Here is a 12,124-nt window from a genome sequence, read left to right on the forward strand (position 1 = left end):
AGATCGGGCAGTTGTTCCAAAACACACAGTACTAACTTCATATTTCTCCATGAAAACTATAGTATCATCGGCATACTGGACGATAGAAACACTCCCGTCCACGATATGTGGGACAACCCCCCCCCCCCCCCCCCCACCTGACCCGTCTTCCCTCACTCGACCAATGAGGATTGCAAGGATTCTACAACAATATTGAACAGGATATGGGACAAAGAATATCCTTGACGCAATCCCTTTTGCGTCTGGAAATAATGAACAACATCATTGCCTTGACCCCAATACTGCCTCCATGTAAAAAGGCCTCAACCTGCCTCCTTGAAGCAGTGTCAAAGCCCTTCATACATAGAGCTAGCTATAGAAAAGGCCACTGAACTTTATGCCTTCTCAAAATGCACTTTGAAGATGACTCCGTCAAGTTTCTTCGAATGAATTTCATGCGGCACCAAAACGCTACCGGTAGCTCTAGGGTTCCCTACCTCTCTGTCACTTCCCATCCAGCCCGACTCAGCCACATGCCTGAAGACCGATCGAACGCATTCGCTGGCTCTGATTTTTATAAGCTAGAGTTGGAACTCAGGACGGCTGGTTGGGAGTCAGTAATACACACAACACAAACATAAATTGAACGGACAAAAGGATGAAAAGTTTTTTTTTTGACGTGGAATGGAAGGATAGTAAACACAAAATTAATGTATATACAGGGGTGTCCAAAGGAGAACCAAGAAGGTTCCCCTTAATTAGTAGGTACAAATATAGCATCCACCAAATTTCCTAGGGGAACTAACAGCCATGTCTCGCCATAGGTGGGCCGACCCAGTAAGGCAGGTTTCTTCCTTCCCCGGTTTATTTTGTTTTTATTTTTTCTGATACCTGAATAACCTTTATATGTTCATATTTTACTGCTCCGACAGACTAGAGGCGCTTCTACACACTGGTAGAAAAAGGGCCTATAGTCCCGGTTCGTAAGGGCCTTTAGTCCCGGTTCCTGAACCGGGACTAAAGTGTCGGTACTAATGCCCTGACCCTTTAGTCCCGGTTCAATCCAAAACCGGGACTAAAGGGCGCGGCCATGTGGAGCTCCACCTTTAGTCCCGGTTGGTAACCGGGACTAAAGGAAATTTTATGATTTTTTTTTTAAATTTTTTTTGAAATTTTTTTTTGAAATTTTTTTATTTTCAAACTTCTGAATTATTTTAACCTCTAGTCTGTAATCACCACCCCTCATCACTTCTCAATTTATTCTCTAATCACCCCTCATCATTCCAAATCATCTAACTTCCCGAACGGTCACCCATCCTCTCACTACTCCAGCCTAAGCACGCTTAACTTCCGGATTCTATTCTCCCTCGTTTCCAAGTCTGCACTTGTTGTTTTCCTGAAAATAGTAAGATGTCAATCCTATTAACCTTCAGGAGTTTTGCTTGAGCATGAAGTGACACATTTCACTGTTTGAGTTTGAAACTATTATTTTAAAAAACAATAATTATTTAGTAACACTAATATTCTAGAATAATTAGTTTGACCATTGTTTGACCACAGTTTGCCCACTGTTTGAATATTTTTCAATTTTTTCCACTCTAGATCTTAAAAGCCCCGTAACTTTTTTTCTATTAGGTTTTTGAGGATTTTGAAAATGTTTAATGGTTCCCCTTGTTAAATTTGGATGTAACTTTTCGAGTAGATGATTTTTCATATAAAAAACTTTTTCATCCGAGTTAGTATGCAAAAGTTATGCCCATTTTTACAAATTTCAGAGAGATTTTGCAAATAAAGTCACAATTCACATTTGCAAATTTTCCCAACAACTAGACCACATATCACATGAGAAACTTATTTTCTTTTATTTTTTTGACATTTCCATTATTTTCTTTTATTTTTTTTAAAACTGAAAAGGCGATCCACACCGGGGGGGGGGGGGGGGGGGGAGGGGGAGTTTGAAAATGGGACCTTTAGTACCGGTTCATAGCACGAACCGGGACTAAAGGTCTCAACCCCATTAGTCCCGGTTCGTGCCTCAAACCGGGACTAAAGGTCTAATCTTTAGTCCCGGTTTGAGGCACGAACCGGGACTAAAGGTCATCGCACCCTTTAGTCCCGGTTCATGTCTTAAACCGGGACTAAAGGGCCCGAGTGAATCGGGACTAATGCCTTAGCCGCACGAACCGGGACCAATGCTCACATTAGTCCCGGTTCTAGACTGAACCGGGACTAATGGGCTGAGCCGGCCTGGACCATAGCCCTGTTTTCTACTAGTGACAAATACTAGACACATATGGTTTTGATGCTTGAATAACATTCTTCTGTTGATATTTGGCTGCTTCTCTAAAGGATTTAGATGCACATGTAGGAATGCTAGAGATATATGTGAACCAGCTACTCGCTTGAAATAAATTGTCCTCAATATTACGACAAGTGAAGAGATACTGGCACAACATACATGTGCGCATTTATTGGTTCGAGCAGTTGGGCAGTATAAATTGGTGAATGCATGGCGAGAGGTCAGATCAGGGTATATAACTACTCTCTTGAGATGTTGAGGGAGTTTCAATCAAGGCATCAAATTCATTCCGCTTGAGAGGAGAAGTGAAAAAAGAGGCACGCCTGTCAAGGTTATGTACGTTTGTTGCTTATATGTTCGTGTGACAGCATCGAGGTGTGGTAGTTGCTACATGCTTGTGCATGTCTACATAGTACATTGTAGAATTAGGTGGTGTTGGGAAAGGATGCACTACGAAGTGGTGAAATAAGCCTGCTCAGTTTCGCAGGAGTACTATGAACCTAGATGAGCTGGCAGGCGTGAGCCATGTTGTAGCTAGTAGCACTAAAACTGACGGTAGTCCTGTTTGTGCCAAACTCCTATTTGTGCCGCACTCATATCTGCACGACAAAACTTAGTTGTAGGTCCAACTTGATCTTTCATTTGGAAACGAAGTAGAAAGATGAAACATATTTGTACGTCCAACTTGATCCTGCAGTTCCGTATCTCTTGTTGATCCAGACTTTAGTATTTGGGTGGCTGCTGTTGATCTTGTGGACTGGAGTAGCAAGGCTGTGGGCAAGATAGGAGTAGCATGGCTGTGGGAAGCGAGTCGAGCCGCAGGGCAAGCCCCTCACTCAGGTTTGGCTGCGTTTCTCTGGGGCGCCTTCCAAGCCGCTTCATGATGCCCGAGTTGTTGCTAGCTTAGGAATGCTGGTCGAGAAAACTGAGAAGGTTGATATGGCTTTCACCAGAGCTCATGGAGTGGCACGCTTACTGGTGAGTATCCTTGATATTGAGTTTGTACCTGACGTGGTCATGTGGACTTACAAGGGCGAGGTTTTCAACCTTGAGATTGAGTTTGAGAATTCAGATCTTTTTGCGGAGGCTATGGCAGGGCCGGAGGATGATGGTTCGGGTAATACGGAATCGCGAGGGGCCGAGGCTAAGCATCCGTTGGCCAACGGGCCGAGATCCACCTCGCAGGCGCTTGGGTCTGGAGTGACCCCTTCGGTTTCAGCGCCCATGTCCACTCTGAGATTCGGATCGTTTGAGCCTGCATCCGCTCCTCCGAGACTCTGGAGCGATCGGGTGGAGTCTGAGGACGTGCTAGAGGGCATGCTACCACCCTTAGACTTTGCAGGTTTTGATGGCTCTGCTGAGAGAGGGGGGGATTGTGGGCAGGCAGCCCCCTATTCCTCTTCTACTCTTGTTGCTTCACCTCGGTCGAGGATCGTAGGGGAGGTAACTCCTCTGCCCACTGCCGTCGGGTCGGCGGTGAGAGGGAGATCGGGGCAGGAGGCCTCTGGTCGTTCCTCTCATGTGGTGGAGCCGCCGTCTTCTCCTACAGCGTTGGCTCGCGCTGAGGGCAGGAGTTCCTTTGTTCCACCGCAGGGGTCGGGACTGCCGGCGACGCCTAGCCTGGGCGCTTCGCCCGCCGGCCTAGCAGCTCATCCCAGCGAGGGGGAGGGGAGGCAGGCGGGCCCCCTTCCTCCTTCCCCTGTGCGCCCGTCGGTACCCGCGATGAGGTCGGCCCTGGGGCGGCGCAGCTTCCGAGCGATGGGGGTGAGGCGGGCGGCCTGACCCCGGTCCAGGCTTCTAGGGAGGAGGTCATAGCTTTTGGAGGCATCCCAGATCCTGTGTCTCAGGGGCGGCGGATGAGCTGTCGCCTCCAGGACCAACCAGAGGTGCATGACATGCAGCTGAGGTGCGCCAGGCGGGCGGCCAAGCTTCGTGATATGAAAGTGACAACTGGTATGTCGGTCAACACATCCAACTCTATTCTGCATTTTTCTGATGTTGAGATTATTCAGAATGCAAATCAGTTAGGTGTTTCTCTTGGTAGTAATGATGTTGAAATTTCGCAGTCAGTTAATGATATCTTGGATCTTGAAGCGGATCGTGCTTTAGACATGATTCGCAATCTAGCAGCGGTTAAACCTATGAACGATTCTGATATTGCACAGTTGGGAGTCAGGGTGTTAGATTCGCTTTGTGCTGATATTGCCCCTCCTCCCCCTAAGACGGGGGAGGAGGATGGGTCCTTAACGATTGGGGATAACGAACCTATAGAGGACTTTTCTGAGGGCCTCCCCAACACCGGTTGTGAGGACCGGGAGGTGGAGATACCCAAACCTAAACGCAAATGGCAACGCAAGATCTAGCCGACTTCGGCAGTGCATAGAAGTGCTAGGAACCGGATGACCAAAAAATTTCATGATGAGTTATGAGAGGATTTTTTTTGGAATAGCAGAGGTCTGAAGGACTTGGCTAAAAGACGTTTTCTAGCAGAGGCTTCAATCGAACAGAGGCTGGATTTTATTGCTCTTTCTAAAACCGGAAGATGCAATTTCGCGCCTCAATTCCTTAATACATTGTCGAGAGGGGTCGATTTTGACTGTCATTGTCTACCTCCGAGAGGAAGGTCAGGCGGCATCTTACTTGGGGTTAGATGTGAGACGCTGGAAGTCCGGAGTGTGGTCATGAGAGACTTCGCTGTCAAATTTCGGGTTAGGTCGAAAATTGACGGTTTTAATTGGGCCTTGGTGGCGGTCTATGGTGCCGCACAACCTGAATTGAAACCGGATTTTCTGGCGTATCTAGTCCATATTTGCGGATCTAAACAGCTTCCAATCTTAGTAGGGGGTGATTTCAATATCATTAGAAGGAGGGACGAAAAGAACAATGACAATTTCGATGACAGATGGTCGTTTATGTTTAACACCATTATTGAAAGCTTGGATCTGAGAAAGATAGAGCTGTCGGGTAGAAAATTCACTTGGGCAAATTCGATGCCTACTCCTACTTTTGAGAAGCTTGACCGTGTCCTCGCGAGCGTTGACTAGGAACAGAAGTTTCCTCTAGTCACCGTTCAGGCGTTATCGTGCGGAATTTCGGACCACACCCCGTTGCTGGTTGACTCTGGTGAGGCAACACACACGTGGGAAACAAGAATATCTTCTTGTTTGAACTAGCATGGTTTGAGCGAGAAGGTTTTTTTGGATCTTATAGCCAGGGAATGGGCTAAAGATTCAGGAGGCAGAACTCTAATAGATAGGTGGCAGAATAAGATTCGTCACTTGCGAAGTTTTCTACGAGGGTGGGCTAAGCATCTGAGTGGGGTTTATAAGGTCGAAAAGGATAGGCTCCTCTCGCTTATTCAGGCCTTAGATGTAAAAGCCAAAAGCACGATCCTAGATCCAACAGAATTTCATGTTAAACTAGATGCGGAGATGAGGCTGAAAGAGCTTCTGCGAGAAGAAGAACTGAAGTGCGCACTGCGGGCGAAGGTCCGCAAAGTGGTCCAGGGGGACGCCAACACTCAGTTTTTTCATATGATCGCCAATGGCAAGCACAGAAAGAAAATGATCTTTCAGCTTGAGCAAGACGAAGGGACGATTGTAGGGCAGGAAAATTTAAAACTTTACATTGCTGATTATTATAAGAAACTATTTGGGCCTCTGGAGGATAATTTCGTGTCTCTAGACGAGTCGCGGACTGAGGATATCCCTGAGTTGGCTTCAGATGAGAATGCTATTTTAACTGCCCCATTCTCGGAGAAAGAGGTGTTTGAAGCGACAGCTCAAATGAAGAATAATTTAGCTCTAGGACCGGACGGTTTTCCAGCGGAGTTTTATAAGAGGTGCTGGCATATTATTAAAGGGGACTTGCTTCCGATGTTCCAGGACTTATTCGCTGGACAGCTTCAATTGTTTCATCTGAATTTTGGAACTATCACTTTGCTGCCTAAGAAAACAGAGGCGGTCCGAATTGAGCAGTTTAGGCCCATCTGTCTTCTTAATGTAAGTTTCAAAATCTTCACCAAGGTTGGGACCAATAGACTCACACAGATTGCGCATTCTGTGGTGCATCCATCCCAAACTGCTTTTATGCCGGATAGGAACAACCTTGAAGGGGTGGTAGTCCTGCATGAAACGCTCTATGAAATCCATACGAAAAAACTAGATGAGGTGGTTTTTAAAGTGGATTTCGAAAAAGCGTGCGACAAAGTTAAATGGCCATTCCTTCAACAGGCGTTGAGGATGAAAGGTTTCGATCCAGCTTGCCGTACACAGATAGAATCTTTCACGCAAAAAGGCAGTGTTGGAATTAAAGTGAATGATGACATAGGGCGTTATTTCTAGACACATAAGGGCCTGAGACAAGGAGATCCAATGTCACCTATTTTGTTCAACATTGTAGTTGAGATGTTGACAACTCTAATAGGGAGGGCTAAGGAGGCTGGACAGGTAGGGAGCTTAGTACCTCATCTAGTTGATGGAGGTGTGTCTCTCCTACATTACGCTGGTGATACTATCATCTTTATGGAGCATGACTTGGCGAAGGCACAGAACATGAAGCTGGTGTTATGCTTGTTCGAACAATTGTCCGGTCTGAAAATTAGTTTTCACAAGAGTGAATTGTTCTGCTTTGGTAGAGCCAAGGAGGAACAAGAGGCATATAAGCAATTGTTCGGGTGTGAATAGGGCGCTTTACCTTTTACGTATTTAGGTATACCCATTCATCACCGTAAGCTAACAAATAGCGAATGGAAGTGCATTGAGGATCGATTTGAGAAGAAATTGGGTTGTTGGAAGGGCAAACTGATGTCATATGGAGGCCGGTTAGTTCTTATTAATTCGGTCCTCACCAGTATGCCCATGTTCCTTTTGTCTTTTTTCGAAGTTCCAGTGGGAGTTCAGAAAAGACTTGATTTCTATCGATCCCACTTTTTCTGGCAAAGTGATGAGTTGAAGATAAAGTATAGATTAGCTAGATGGGACATTATTTGTCGACCGAAGGATCAAGGGGGTCTTGGGATCGAAAATCTTGAGGTAAAGAACAAATGTCTCCTCAGCAAATGGCTATATAAGCTTTCTCGAGAGATAGGGGCTACTTGGGCTCAGATTCTGCGTAATAAGTACCTTCAGTCCAAGACCTTATCCCAGGTGACAGTGAGGTCGATGGATTCGCCCTTCTGGAAAGGCCTGATGAGAGTTAAATTGCTCTTCTTTAACCGGACCAAGGTGGTTATCGATAACGGTACTTCTACAAGATTCTGGGAGGATACCTGGCTAGGGGATACGCCTTTGGCGATTCAGTATCCTACTCTCTGCAGCATTGTTCAATGAAGAGATGCAACCGTTCAGACGGTATGTTAGTCCACGCCTTTACATATTAGCTTCAGGAGAGCTTTAGCCGGTAACCATTGGGAAGTTTGGCTCCATCTTGTGAGAAGACTGATGGAGGTTCAACTTTCTCAACGTCCAGACCAGTTGTGTTGGAAACTTACTAGGAATGGAGAAATTACGGTCAAATCGATGTACTTGAGTGTTATTAGTTCTAGTTCTATTCCTACGTCGAAACATGTTTGGCACGTCAAAGTTCCCTTGAGAGTTAAAGTGTTCATGTAGTTTATGCATAAACAAGTCATTTTTACTAAGGATAACTTGATTAAACGCAATTGGACTGGATCCAGTCGGTGTAGGTTTTGTGACAGAGATGAAACAATCAAGCACCTCTTTCTCGAGTGTCCCATGGAAAAAATTCTTTGGCAATCAGTTAACATAGCCTTTAATATTACTCCTCCACACAATATTAACACGTTATTTGGAACGTGGTTGGATGGGATTGAGCCCCAAACAGCGAGACACATTCGTGTAGGAGTATGTACATTATTATGGGTTATCTAGAACTGCAGAAATGATTTAGTCTTAACAGAATATCAAATACTCATTTTTTGCAGGTTATATCCCGGGCCACTGCGTTGATCCGTATGTGGTCATTACTCACTCCGACGGAGGCCAGAGAGCGTTTGGTTACTGGATCTATCCGATGGGAGATGGTAGCACGGGATATTTTCAATCGGTTTGGATGGCGGTCATGTAATAGGATAGGCAATTACTTTTCCTGTCTTTCTCTTGCCGGCCGGCTGTGGCTTTTGTGTTTTGCTCCTTAGCTCTCTGTGAGCAGCTTTGTTGGAGACTTTTAGACTTGTGCTTAAACCTATTTGCTTGTTTAATAAAGGTGGCCGTATGCATCTCTCCGATGCAGAGGCCGGGATGTCTCCCTTTTCAAAAAAAAAAGATAGGACTAGCATGCTGCATTTTTTTCTTGTAGCAGTCAAATCAGATGTAGACTTTGGTATTTGGTTGTTGTTGTTGATCTTTTGTTTGAACCTGATTCCTTTCTTTTCCGTTTCTCGGTGATTTGGTTTCGACACACCGTGTTCAAACTTACGTTTCATGAATCGTTGATGCTTACACCACAGTTCTGAAATAGTACAATTGAATATTTATCTACCTATGTTTGACTGAAATCCAATACATTTCATGGTGAGATGAATAAACCCATTCCGTCCGTCTCTTAAACCAAACATCAAATATAACCATTCTATTCCTTCAAATTGCCACTACCAAACACAAAGACTGAACTGACACATTCTAGTGGAATGGAACCATGACATTCCATTCCACTTCGTTCCCGAACTAAACACAACCTAAGTGTGTAGCTACACCTTTTGATTGATGAACATTTTCAAATCTGAAATTATGCTGGCCTTTCTCTCAGAGTTTACTAGAATTGTGTCGAACTGGTCAAGATGTTGTCATTGAATGATCCCCAAGTGGCTCAGTGAACAAGTCAGTCTTTGTGCACAGTGCATTCACTCATGCCTTCTCCAAAATCAGTCTTTGTCGTCTTATGCAAAAGAATTTGTCTGTTTAGTTCAGAACCAAAACTTACAAAAAAAAATGATAGTGTGCGATACATGTATTAATTGATTATCGTATGACATCAGCACTGTGGCATCGTACATCGGTTGACTTCATAGGGCCCTATACTACGAAATCGTTCTTTTGTCTTTGGGAGAGAAGACGTCCAGTCTCTCTTTTTTGTCATATACTAGTAGGAAAACGTTTTTGATCTATTTTCCCTTAAAAAAACTTTTGATATATTCATAAATCATGTTAGTACAAAAAAAAAGTAGAAGTAACATAAATTACATCTAGGTCCGCAGACCAACTAGCGACAACTACAACCACTAGAGCGAGCCGAAGGCGCTGCGCGGTCATCGTCCCTCCCTCACCGGAACCAGGGAAAGCTTGTTGTACTAGACAGTTGGGAAAATCGTCTTGCTAAGACCACACTGGATCAGTGCACCAGAATAACAACCGTCACTGATGAGATCCTCTGAAGACATGTAAACACGCCAATGTAGATGAACGAAAACCGGCTCAACACGGATGCGTCAAAGACAAACACCGACCAAGTTTGGTGAAATCCGCTGGAGAGACATCTCCATAGATAATTTCATTTTAGCTATGTGTGGAGCACAAACTCAGACTAGTAATAATAATCTACCATTCTTAAGAAGTTGCTCTCCACTACAAGGCATTCTCTCAACATGCAGGTTATCCACCTCAGCTTTGTGCCATGTCAGCAATTTTTCACCCACTCATGCATTCCATCTGAGCTCTCTTTATCTCTCAGGCGTGAACCGATTTTTCTCTCCATCGGCAGAATAGGAACGATCTTTCCCATGCATCCACGTTGGCCACTAGGCGTCTATCAATGCAACCATTTTAATACCGACCATTACGTGTGTTTATTGGAGTCATTTCCCCTTCCATTGGAAGCATGTCTTCTCCTCTTCCAATCTCTCCTTGATATAACTGTGGATCAACCTGTTCGAGCCGAGCGCCCGCTGCCCCATGTGCGTCGAGTTGTTTGCGTCCATCATCCTGGGAAGCTCCCGGGGACCTTCACACCTAACTGACAACTGTCGCTTAATCCTTGCCGATGTAGGCGGCCTCAAGCTCGTGGTGGTCGGATTTGTTCTTCCCAATTGCAGCCAAGCACCGCGACGTTTATCTGGTGTGCCGCTGACCCGAGCTTTTTTTTTTCGTGTGTTCCGTAGTCCCCGTTGTCTTCCTGCCGAGGTTCTGCCGGTGTCCGGTACAGGCATGCGCACACTCCTGCCCAAGAAGTGGAAGAACCAGGCCTAGCGGAAAGGAAAAACACCGACACACCTGTTCTTTTCTCCTTGAGTATGTGGCAGGCGTCGGAGAGCACTTTGCAGACGGGGCGGCCGTAGACGCCAGGCTCCGACTCATCGCCGCCGCCGAAGCACTCGAGGAGGACGCTGACACGAGTGGCATGCATGACGTGGTCGTCGAAGAGGCTGGCGAGGCCTGGACGAAGGAGCCGATCAAGGAACGGCCGGGGCAGAGCACCTACAGCGGCGCGTGGACGAAGCTCGAGCCAGGCGGACCTTCCCAACCGTGGTGCTGCTCCCGGACGAGGAAGCCGAAAGGGAGGAGCATTGGCAGGCGCCCCCTAGCCAGCGGCAGAGAAGGAAGGACGCCTCCATGGCAAGGGCGCGTCAGCACTTGCGCGCAGCGGCGTAAGAGGTCTCAACGCTTGCCAGGATCTCCAACACAACGATCTCCGGCAGCCTCACCAGCGAGAGCGCTGCGCTTGCTTGCATGCCACTACTATTACGCGTCTGTGTATGTCGTCGCTGGTACCTTGCTAATTACCCTAAGCTACGTAGCCAATGGACCCTAGCTAAGAGATACATGCATATCATACAAACTTAGCTACGAGTCTAATTGGTATACTCAAGAAAAATATGTGAAATTCTTGCCTCCTCTAACCAAGAAATGTTAAGCAATCTAACTAAGACATGTTTCAATTTCTTTTGTCATGAATTTTCCTCCATTGGTTTATTTCCATTTGTACTGAATTTTCTTTCTTCCTTGCAAAAATATAACTTCTTTATTACTACTATCTATTTTTTGGTTATTACTACTATTAAATATTTGTACCACAATTTATTGAATTTAACTTATACCATTGCGTGCTAAAAAAATCCCGCAGCAACGCGCGGGGTATCATCTAGTTTACTATCCCACCATCCCATGCATTGTCTCCACACTATCATAGTGACGTGATTCCATCTGCCTGGCTCCTCTCTTCCTGCCCTCATATGGAGACCGTGGCTTTCCAACTCATCCACGATTCTCTCCTACGATTTCACACCCTCCTCTGCTGTGGCCGCCGAGCAGATGCCTGATTTTGCTCTACGGCTCTGACCCTCATTGTCGAGCTTGGCATCCCAGGGTACGTCCTTGTCCCCAATGATCTCATCTCTGCCGCCCTGGTGCACCACATTTTTAAATTTGAAGTTCATATGTTGTTTCATTTTCGAGAAACAAAAAAGAGAAATCTTGTTGTTGTTAGTTAATTGAAGAGTACAGATCTCAAAGCAAGGCTGGAGGGTTGAGGATAAGAGGTTCTATGTAGCCTGAGCTACAAAGAAACTTTACCATGGTTATGTTGTGCTGATCATTATCATCAGAACATGGAAAACCACGTACCCGGAAAATTCTGCCCGTTGTCAGGGCAGTGGCCATCACACGAGGAGGTTTATGGCACAAACAACAATTTTAGACATCTACCAACGGAGCAGCGGCTATGATTGCAGGGTAGATGCTGCAGTTTGACTTGAGGCGGTGTGGAGTTGCAGTGGTCAGTACTTGGGCGGGCCTCGGCCGGAGAGGTGTTCTAAAGTGGGAAGTGGTCCCACCAATCTTCTAGTGCTATCATGGAGTAATGGCGGATGTGACTATCAAACGATCCAGCTTT

The sequence above is a fragment of the Triticum urartu genome, chromosome 2A (genome assembly GCF_056163025.1).
Source record: "Triticum urartu cultivar PI428250 chromosome 2A, HENAU_Tu73, whole genome shotgun sequence".
Taxonomy (NCBI): domain Eukaryota; kingdom Viridiplantae; phylum Streptophyta; class Magnoliopsida; order Poales; family Poaceae; genus Triticum; species Triticum urartu.